The sequence below is a fragment of the Schistocerca piceifrons genome, chromosome 2, assembly GCF_021461385.2.
Source record: "Schistocerca piceifrons isolate TAMUIC-IGC-003096 chromosome 2, iqSchPice1.1, whole genome shotgun sequence".
Taxonomy (NCBI): Eukaryota; Metazoa; Arthropoda; class Insecta; order Orthoptera; family Acrididae; genus Schistocerca; species Schistocerca piceifrons.
Genome location: NC_060139.1, coordinates 533,612,595 through 533,624,228, shown reverse-complemented (window position 1 = coordinate 533,624,228; position 11,634 = coordinate 533,612,595). Strand labels below are relative to the sequence as shown.

Here is an 11,634-nt window from a genome sequence, read left to right as displayed (position 1 = left end):
ATGGATGTTTGTGATGTCCTTAGGTTAGTTAGGTTTAACTAGTTCTAAGTTCTAGGGGACTAATGACCTCAGCAGTTGAGTCCCATAGTGCTCAGAGCCATTTGAACCACTGCCTACCGTGACGTTGGATGCTGCCCAGTGCCGTTGCGGTCACGTGATGCGGTACCGGTAACAAATATATGTAAATGATAGTTAATTGAAACCATCAGCTGCCGACAGGTGTTGCTGACATACCTAGATGGGGACAGCTGAAAATTTGTGCCCCGACCGGGACTCGAACCCGGGATCTCCTGCTTACATGGCAGACGCTCTATCCATCTGAGCCACCGAGGACACAGATGAATAGCGACACTGCAGGGACTTATACCTTGCACACTTCGCGTGAGACCCACATTCCCAACTGTCCACAATCTACATACGTAATGTTCCTAATAGATACTTTGCCCATCCACTCGCGCGGGATCACTCAGCGAAGATATGGACTTCAAATGGGTAAATCCATTGAGATAATCGACTTTGACAAAGCGCAGATTATTATTACGCAGAGTATGTGAACGAGTATCTCGAAAACGCGAAGTTTGTTGAATGCTCACGTGCTCACGTGCCACTGTCGTGAGCATCTACCGAAAACGGTAGAATGATGGTGAAAGTACCACTAGTCGCTAAATGGTTGGACGTCCACGACTCTTCACAGAACGCGGGATTCTGAGGCTTGTCCTTTCTGTAAAGTAGGACAGGTGGTGATCTGTGGTACCTCTACAAAAAGAGCACAGTGCTGGAGCAGCCTTAATCTTGTAATCGGATACGAAGGTGTTCTGTATTTTTATTATGGGCATTATCTTAAGTTCTACTCACATTTAAAGAGGCTGGCAATATCTACACAAAGCGGAATTACTGTCATAGATTTTCTGTAATTTTTCTTGATCATGCAATGATGACATGGTCTTACATGCAACAAGATTGTCAAGGAACAATGTCATAGTGCTGCTGATACTGTCTGATAAATCGTTTGTACGAAGGCTTGCTGAAATGGAATGTCTGCGAATATCTTATGTGAAACTTGAAACACGTATGTAACGCAGCAGCGATGGCGAGGCATTGTAGCATCTGTGACCAGAGGGTATGCGCTTGACCGCGCGAGTGTTGGGAGCGGTTCTCAGTCTGTCAGTAGTCGTTGCGAGTCTGTCAGTCAGTCGTTGCGAGTCTGTAGCTCTGTCTAGTTGAGAGCAGTACTCTGTCAGTAGTCGTCGCGTGCAGTACGCTAATAGTCGTCATGCAGAGCGGTCGGTCAGTAGTAGCAGCCCAGTGCGGTTGTGTGATGTAGGCAGTCGGCAACACTGGTCAAGATGGTGAATAAGGTTGTTGTTGTTGTTGTGGTCTTCAGTCCTGAGACTGGTTTGATGCAGCTCTCCATGCTACTCTATCCTGTGCAAGCTTTTTCATCTCCCAATACCTACTGCAACCTACATCCTTCTGAATCTGCTTAGTGTATTCATCTCTTGGTCTCCCCCTACGATTTTTACCCTCCACGCTGCCCTCCAATACTAAATTGGTGATCCCTTGATGCCTCAGAACATGTCCTACCAACCGATCCCTTCTTCTGGTCAAGTTGTGCCACAAACTTCTCTTCTCCCCAATCCTATTCAATACTTCCTCATTAGTTATGTGATCTACCCATCTAATCTTCAGCATTCTTCTGTAGCACCACATTTCGAAAGCTTCTATTCTCTTCTTGTCCAAACTATTTATCGTCCATGTTTCACTTCCATACATGGCTACACTCCATACGAATACTTTCAGAAATGACTTCCTGACACTTAAATCAATACTGGATGTTAACAAATTTCTCCTCTTCAGAAACGCTTTCCTTGCCATTGCCAGCCTACATTTTATATCCTCTCTACTTCGACCATCATCAGTTATTTTGCTCCCCAAATAGCAAAACTCCTTTACTACTTTAAGTGCCTCATTTCCTAATCTAATTCCCTCAGCATCACCCGACTTAATTAGACTACATTCCATTATCCTTGTTTTGCTTTTGTTGATGTTCATTTTATATCCTCCTTTCAAGACACTGTCCATTCCATTCAACTGCTCTTCCAAGTCCTTTGCTGTCTCTGACAGAATTACAATGTCATCGGCGAACCTCAAAGTTTTTATTTCTTCTCCATGAATTTTAATACCTACTCCGAATTTTTCTTTTGTTTCCTTTACTGCTTGCTCAATATACAGATTGAACAACATCGGGGAGAGGCTACAACCCTGTCTTACTCCCTTCCCAACCACTGCTTCCCTTTCATGTCCCTCGACTCTTATAACTGCCATCTGGTTTCTGTACAAATTGTAAATAGCCTTTCGCTCCCTGTATTTTACCCCTGCCACCTTTAGAATTTGAAAGAGAGTATTCCAGTCAACATTGTCAAAAGCTTTCTCTAAGTCTACAAATGCTAGAAACGTAGGTTTGCCTTTCCTTAATCTTTCTTCTAAGATAAGTCGTAAGGTCAGTATTGCCTCACGTGTTCCAGTGTTTCTACGGAATCCAAACTGATCTTCCCCGAGGTTGGCTTCTACTAGTTTTTCCATTCGTCTGTAAAGAATTCGTGTTAGTATTTTGCAGCTGTGACTTATTAAGCTGATAGTTCGGTAATTTTCACATCTGTCAACACCTGCTTTCTTTGGGATTGGAATTATTATATTCTTCTTGAAGTCTGAGGGTATTTCGCCTGTTTCATACATCTTGCTCACCAGATGGTAGAGTTTTGTCAGGAATGGCTCTCCCACGGCCGTCAGTAGTTCCAATGGAATATTGTCTACTCCGGAGGCCTTGTTTCGACTCAGGTCTTTCAGTGCTCTGTCAAACTCTTCACGCAGTATCGTATCTCCAATTTCATCTTCATCTACATCCTTTTCCATTTCCATAATATTGTCCTCAAGTACATCGCCCTTGTATAGACCCTCTATATACTCCTTCCACCTTTCTGCTTTCCCTTCTTTGCTTAGAACTGGGTTTCCATCTGAACTCTTGATATTCATACAAGTCGTTCTCTTATCTCCAAAGGTCTCTTTAATTTTCCTGTAGGCGGTATCTATCTTACCCCTAGTGAGATAGGCCTCTACATCCTTACATTTGTCCTCTAGCCATTCCTGCTTAGCCATTTTGCACTTCCTGTCGATCTCATTTTTGAGACGTTTGTATTCCTTTTTGCCTGTTTCACTTACTGCATTTTTATATTTTCTCCTTTCATCAATTAAATTCAATATTTCATCTGTTACCCAAGGATTTCTACTAGCCCTCGTCTTTATACCTACTTGATCCTCTGCTGCCTTCACTACTTCATCCCTCAAAGCTACCCATTCTTCTTCTACTGTATTTATTTCCCCCATTCCTGTCAATTGCTCCCTTATGCTCTCCCTGAATCTCTGTACAACCTCTGGTTCTTTTAGTTTATCCAGGTCCCATCTCCTTAAATTCCCACCTTTTTGCAGTTTCTTCAGTTTTAATCTACAGGTCATAACCAATAGATTGTGGTCAGAGTCCATATCTGCCCCTGGAAATGTCTTACAATTTAAAACCTGGTTCCTAAATCTCTGTCTTACCATTATATAATCTATCTGATACCTTTTAGTATCTCCAGGGTTCTTCCATGTATACAACCTTCTTTCATGATTCTTAAACCAAGTGTTAGTTATGATTATGTTGTGCTCTGTGCAAAATTCTACCAGGCGGCTTCCTCTTTCATTTCTGTCCCCCAATCCATATTCACCTACTATGTTTCCTTCTCTCCCTTTTCCTACACTCGAATTCCAGTCACCCATGACTATTAAATTTTCGTCTCCCTTCACAATCTGAATAATTTCTTTTATTTCATCATACATTTCTTCAATTTCTTCGTCATCTGCAGAGCTAGTTGGCATATAAACTTGTACTACTGTAGTAGGTGTGGGCTTCGTATCTATCTTGGCCACAATAATGCGTTCACTATGCTGTTTGTAGTAGCTTACCCGCATTCCTATTTTCCTATTCATTATTAAACCTACTCCTGCATTACCCCTATTTGATTTTGTGTTTATAACCCTGTAGTCACCTGACCAGAAGTCTTGTTCCTCCTGCCACCGAACTTCACTAATTCCCACTATATCTAACTTCAACCTATCCATTTCCCTTTTTAAATTTTCTAACCTACCTGCCCGATTAAGGGATCTGACATTCCACGCTCCGATCCGTAGAATGCCAGTTTTCTTTCTCCTGATAACAACATCCTCCTGAGTAGTCCCCGCCCGGAGATCCGAATGGGGGACTATTTTACCTCCGGAATATTTTACCCAAGAGGACGCCATCATCATGTAATCATACAGTAAAGCTGCATGCCCTCGGGAAAAATTACAGCTGTAGTTTCCCCTTGCTTTCAGCCGTTCGCAGTACCAGCACAGCAAGGCCGTTTTGGTTATTGTTACAAGGCCAGATCAGTCAATCATCCAGACTGTTGCCCTTGCAACTACTGAAAAGGCTGCTGCCCCTCTTCAGGAACCACACGTTTGTCTGGCCTCTCAACAGATACCCCTCCGTTGTGGTTGCACCTACGGTACGGCTATCTGTATCGCTGAGGCACGCAAGCCTCCCCACCAACGGCAAGGTCCATGGTTCATGGGGGGGTGAATAAGGTATACTGTTAATTAATATAATCATTAGATAATGAAAAATTTTATTTATTGTAATTATTCTCCAACAAGTCCCCGAATAATAATTTTTATTTCAAAAGCATTTTTTCAAAAATTTAATTTTTTATTGAACTAAAGATTTCGTTGCACTTCCCATTTCATTCCACTTCTTTTGAAGAAAAATTTCACTAAAATCACAAAAAAAGAGAATATTATTATTTGCAATGCAGTTCCTCCAAGCGGTGCGCAACAACAAGAGCAGAAATGTGACATCCATTTAATCTGAGGTAAGACTTTAATTCTGATTGTTTTGCACAGGGCCAAAGACCGATATTTCGGTTTAATTGAATTTTCTTATCACTGAATGGACTTTAATTTTTTTATGAAAAACTTATATTTGAGTCAGATTGCGAATTTCACATTTTTGTTGCCATTGTCAGTACATTTCATTGTGGGCAGGTTACGCTTAGCACAGTGTCCATTAGCATTCCTAAATAATATTGCCATTTTCTTTGAAATTACGGTGGGGAGGTTACACTTGGCGACACCCAGTCCAGGATCGTATTTCGTTGAGAGTCTTTTGAAAAACAGTCAGATATCTGCTCTTATTTGTTTAGATATAATTAGGATTTGGCGCAACGCTTTTACTAACTTGTGACTTTCTTTCCACAGATCAACGACAATTCGTTTGCTTTGTTGTATTTGTGTGTTGCTTTTGCATTTGTGCTTATTTGTTTTGTGAATATTTGTGACTATTCTAAAATGCCGCGAAAGACTGTGAATAGTGTATCGCGAGGTATTACGAACGAAATTACCGACTCAAACAACGTTACCGATAGGACATGTGACACGCAGTGTAATGATGACAATCCTGCGTTCACTAACAATCAGTGCATTCCAACCATTAATGATGACTTTTATCTTAACGATGAACAAACGAACTCAATTGTCTCTTGTGTTAATTTGACGACAATTGATGACGCGGAACGCTCTATTGTAATGAGCGCTACCCAGCTTAACACACCCGATTTGGAAAATTCAAATAACGTACAGACAAATTTGTCTAATGAAAATGAACAGGATACACAAAGTACGACGGATTTATTTAATTCCGAAATAGGGACTGACAGTGTATGTTTAACTGGCAAACCTTTTTGTAAATCTCAGAATAACCAAATGCTCACGCAAAACGCGACACTTGCAAATACACCGTCAAACGGTACAGAGAATGGAGTAGATAATGTTACATTGGGTCAAATTATGGCAATATTGCTACAAATTGATGAACAGTACAAACAGCGGAAGGAAATGATTGATGATTATTTCAAACAATTTAATGAACAGTATCAACAACTTAAAGAAAAACTTGATAAGCAGAACAAACGACTGGAAGAAGAGAACAAACAATTTAGAGAAAGGAACAAACAATTTTCTGAAAGCATTAAACAGCCGAGAGAAAAACACGATAATCTTAATGAACAGAACAAACAAGCTAGCGAACAGATTACAGCTATTACCATACAATGTCAGGACATTAAAGAACAATTACGTGTGAATACTAAGACTTGTGCTAATAACAGTAATGAAGAAGTTGGCACTGTTGCACAAGAATTAAGTAGCACACATGTAGACACAACAGAATCAGATAAAGACGAGATTAATGCAGTCACTGAACAATGTTCAGCAAACGCGACACAGGTACACGAAATTAATGCAGTCACCGAACAATGCCCTAAAATCACAGTACAGATTCGCGACGAGGTTAATTTAGAGTCAGTGGAAGTTTCACACACTCCGAATACGGAAGTTGACGAGAAATTTGCACGACAGAACAACCAAATAGACGAAAGTAGTAAAGTAACAGAATTAAAAATTATTTCAGTCACCAATACGTCACAGAACCCGCCACGTTGCGAAGATTTGTCAGACTTACGCAGCGCGTATAATGCGAGCAATTTACAGAGACTACGAGACGTAAAATCCGAAAAGCCACGCGACTTAAAATCTGAAAAGCTACGTAACTTGAAGTACGAAACGACACAGACAAACAGATTCACACACAAACCCGAACGTGTTCTCAAATTCAGTGACGAGAACGTTGATAATAAGCAGTTTGCATTTGTAAGAAAATGTAAAGAATTTAATAATGACAGAACACAGGTACACGCTTTGAGCTGTATACGACAATTTATTTTTGTGCTTTCACCGGTATTACGGGTAATGCAGAAACTAACTTTGAACCAGATGCGACAATTTGCTATTGTATTTTCATCAGCCCCCCCATGAACCATGGACCTTGCCGTTGGTGGGGAGGCTTGCGTGCCTCAGCGATACAGATAGCCGTACCGTAGGTGCAACCACAACGGAGGGGTATCTGTTGAGAGGCCAGACAAACGTGTGGTTCCTGAAGAGGGGCAGCAGCCTTTTCAGTAGTTGCAAGGGCAACAGTCTGGATGATTGACTGATCTGGCCTTGTAACAATAACCAAAACGGCCTTGCTGTGCTGGTACTGCGAACGGCTGAAAGCAAGGGGAAACTACAGCCGTAATTTTTTCCCGAGGGCATGCAGCTTTACTGTATGATTACATGATGATGGCGTCCTCTTGGGTAAAATATTCCGGAGGTAAAATAGTCCCCCATTCGGATCTCCGGGCGGGGACTACTCAAGAGGATGTCGTTATCAGGAGAAAGAAAACTGGCGTTCTACGGATCGGAGCGTGGAGTGTCAGATCCCTTAATCGGGCAGGTAGGTTAGAAAATTTAAAAAGGGAAATGGATAGGTTGAAGTTAGATATAGTGGGAATTAGTGAAGTTCGGTGGCAGGAGGAACAAGACTTCTGGTCAGGTGACTACAGGGTTATAAACACAAAATCAAATAGGGGTAATGCAGGAGTAGGTTTAATAATGAATAGGAAAATAGGAATGCGGGTAAGCTACTACAAACAGCATAGTGAACGCATTATTGTGGCCAAGATAGATACGAAGCCCACACCTACTACAGTAGTACAAGTTTATATGCCAACTAGCTCTGCAGATGACGAAGAAATTGAAGAAATGTATGATGAAATAAAAGAAATTATTCAGATTGTGAAGGGAGACGAAAATTTAATAGTCATGGGTGACTGGAATTCGAGTGTAGGAAAAGGGAGAGAAGGAAACATAGTAGATGAATATGGATTGGGGGACAGAAATGAAAGAGGAAGCCGGCTGGTCGAATTTTGCACAGAGCACAACACAATCATAACTAACACTTGGTTTAAGAATCATGAAAGAAGGTTGTATACATGGAAGAACCCTGGAGATACTAAAAGGTATCAGATAGATTATATAATGGTAAGACAGAGATTTAGGAACCAGGTTTTAAATTGTAAGACATTTCCAGGGGCAGATGTGGACTCTGACCACAATCTATTGGTTATGACCTGTAGATTAAAACTGAAGAAACTGCAAAAAGGTGGGAATTTAAGGAGATGGGACCTGGATAAACTAAAAGAACCAGAGATTGTACAGAGATTCAGGGAGAGCATAAGGGAGCAATTGACAGGAACGGGGGAAATAAATACAGTAGAAGAAGAATGGGTAGCTTTGAGGGATGAAGTAGTGAAGGCAGCAGAGGATCAAGTAGGTAAAAAGACGAGGGCTAGTAGAAATCCTTGGGTAACAGAAGAAATATTGAATTTAATTGATGAAAGAAGAAAATATAAAAATGCAGTAAGTGAAACAGGCAAAACGGAATACAAACGTCTCAAAAATGAGATCGACAGGAAGTGCAAAATGGCTAAGCAGGGATGGCTAGAGGACAAATGTAAGGATGTAGAGGCTTGTCTCACTAGGGGTGAGATAGATACTGCCTACAGGAAAATTAAAGAGACCTTTGGAGATAAGAGAACGACTTGTATGAATATCAAGAGCTCGGATGGAAACCCAGTTCTAAGCAAAGAAGGGAAAGCAGAAAGGTGGAAGGAGTATATAGAGGGTCTATACAAGGGCGATGTACTTGAGGACAATATTATGGAAATGGAAGAGGATGTAGATGAAGATGAAATGGGAGATACGATACTGCGTGAAGAGTTTGACAGAGCACTGAAAGACCTGAGTCGAAACAAGGCCCCCGGAGTAGACAATATTCCATTGGAACTACTGACGGCTGTGGGAGAGCCAGTCCTGACAAAACTCTACCAGCTGGTGAGCAAGATGTATGAAACAGGCGAAATACCCTCAGACTTCAAGAAGAATATAATAATTCCAATCCCAAAGAAAGCAGGTGTTGACAGATGTGAAAATTACCGAACTATCAGCTTAATAAGTCACAGCTGCAAAATACTAACACGAATTCTCTACAGACGAATGGAAAAACTAGTAGAAGCCAACCTCGGGGAAGATCAGTTTGGATTCCGTAGAAACACTGGAACACGTGAGGCAATACTGACCTTACGACTTATCTTAGAAGAAAGATTAAGGAAAGGCAAACCTACGTTTCTAGCATTTATAGACTTAGAGAAAGCTTTTGACAATGTTGACTGGAATACTCTCTTTCAAATTCTAAAGGTGGCAGGGGTAAAATACAGGGAGCGAAAGGCTATTTACAATTTGTACAGAAACCAGATGGCAGTTATAAGAGTCGAGGGACATGAAAGGGAAGCAGTGGTTGGGAAGGGAGTAAGACAGGGTTGTAGCCTCTCCCCGATGTTGTTCAATCTGTATATTGAGCAAGCAGTAAAGGAAACAAAAGAAAAATTCGGAGTAGGTATTAAAATTCATGGAGAAGAAATAAAAACTTTGAGGTTCGCCGATGACATTGTAATTCTGTCAGAGACAGCAAAGGACTTGGAAGAGCAGTTGAATGGAATGGACAGTGTCTTGAAAGGAGGATATAAGATGAACGTCAACAAAAGCAAAACAAGGATAATGGAATGTAGTCTAATTAAGTCGGGTGATGCTGAGGGAATTAGATTAGGAAATGAGGCACTTAAAGTAGTTAAGGAGTTTTGCTATTTGGGGAGCAAAATAACTGATGATGGTCGAAGTAGAGAGGATATAAAATGTAGGCTGGCAATGGCAAGGAAAGCGTTTCTGAAGAAGAGAAATTTGTTAACATCCAGTATTGATTTAAGTGTCAGGAAGTCATTTCTGAAAGTATTCGTATGGAGTGTAGCCATGTATGGAAGTGAAACATGGACGATAAATAGTTTGGACAAGAAGAGAATAGAAGCTTTCGAAATGTGGTGCTATAGAAGAATGCTGAAGATTAGATGGGTAGATCACATATCTAATGAGGAAGTATTGAATAGGATTGGGGAGAAGAGAAGTTTGTGGCACAACTTGACCAGAAGAAGGGATCGGTTGGTAGGACATGTTCTGAGGCATCAAGGGATCACCAATTTAGTATTGGAGGGCAGCGTGGAGGGTAAAAATCGTAGAGGGAGACCAAGAGATGAATACACCAAGCAGATTCAGAAGGATGTAGGTTGCAGTAGGTACTGGGAGATGAAAAAGCTTGCACAGGATAGAGTAGCATGGAGAGCTGCATCAAACCAGTCTCAGGACTGAAGACCACAACAACAACAACAACATTTTCATCAGCATTACGTATAATGCAGAAACTGGAATTAGCAAGAATAGAGCGATTTACTTTTGAATTTTTACCGCTATTGCGTGCAACGCACAAGCTAAAATTTATTTGCAGTGCGTAAATGACCTCAGGGGATTCATTACGCTTTAATGAATATGTGCCGTAGCGAGCATAGGGCCCCGAGCTGTAGTAGTGCTGTTTCATCTTTAGTTTTCTGCACTGCTGCCTTTTCTTCTACTATCCTTTATATCTATCAAAATTGCTCTTTAACTATTGCTCTACCTAGAATTAAGAAAAATATGTAATGAAAACCGGATATGACAAATATTTTACCGAATGTGACAATTTTCAGCAGGCACTCCCGTAATGATAACTACCGCCCTAACTTTAATAACAGATAAAATCGTAATCATCAGTATGTACAAAATTTTCGGCAGTCGCAACCACATTTTTTTTTTTTAACAATAGACGTTTTTCACCGCAACAGCATGAAAGTCAGCCGCTTAGCATACGTAACCAACAATGCAGTCTACAAGGTCAACCAAACTTTAATGTTTCGCCGCGTGCACGTATAGTCCCTGGTATAACAAATAGTAACGCATGGCAGCAAAGAAATAACCACGTACAGACAACACACCATTTCAATTCCTATCGCAATGCGCCGTATAGAAATTACTATCATGACAGACGTAAAAATAACGAGCACAATTTTCAGCGTACATTTAATAACAGTCGATCTTATGAGCAGCAACAACATCAGCAACAACAAATAATCATGAATGCAACAGACAATAGGTGTCATCTATAGCGTAACACGTCAGTAAGAAATAACAGAACAGTTCATATAGTGGATATGCCACAGCATCCTCCCGTAAATAATAGCACGTACGACAGAATTTGACCAGACACAGTACAGGTTTCATATTCCAATAACGTAAGCAATAATTTTGACACGCAGAATCTTCTTCACGAAAATGTTATTAATTTTGACGCCATCCGACACACGTTTGCATTAAGGACAGAATTACGACGTATGTAGACGACATTCTTATCGCAGAAGCTAACTGGTCTGAACACAATCTGATTCTTGAACAACTGTTACAAACTTTTCATGCACAAGGACTTACAGTTAACCTCAGTAAATCGCATTTTGGCAAAACTTCCATAAAATTTCTTGGACACGTGATTTCAGCAGAAGGCATTGCACCTGATCCGGAAAAACTTCAGGCTCTACGTGACATTACCGTTCCTACGACGAAGAAACAATTACGCAGTTTTTGGGCTTAATTAACTTTTTTCGCAAATTTATTCATCACTCTGCTTTAGACACACCTAGATTGTGCCAATTAACAGGTAAAAACACTATTTGGTCTTGGGATAAGCAAGCACATTCTGAGTTCATG

The 11,634-nt window shown here is 40.7% G+C and overlaps 1 non-coding gene across 1 annotated transcript; it reads right to left on the bottom strand.

Annotated features, from left to right (window-relative positions):
• Nucleotides 1–259: 259 nt before the first annotated feature.
• Trnat-ugu lies at nt 260–333 on the bottom strand. Its single transcript has one exon. It is a non-coding gene; the product is annotated as a tRNA-Thr (tRNA).
• Between the last annotated feature and the right edge of the window lie 11,301 nt (nt 334–11,634).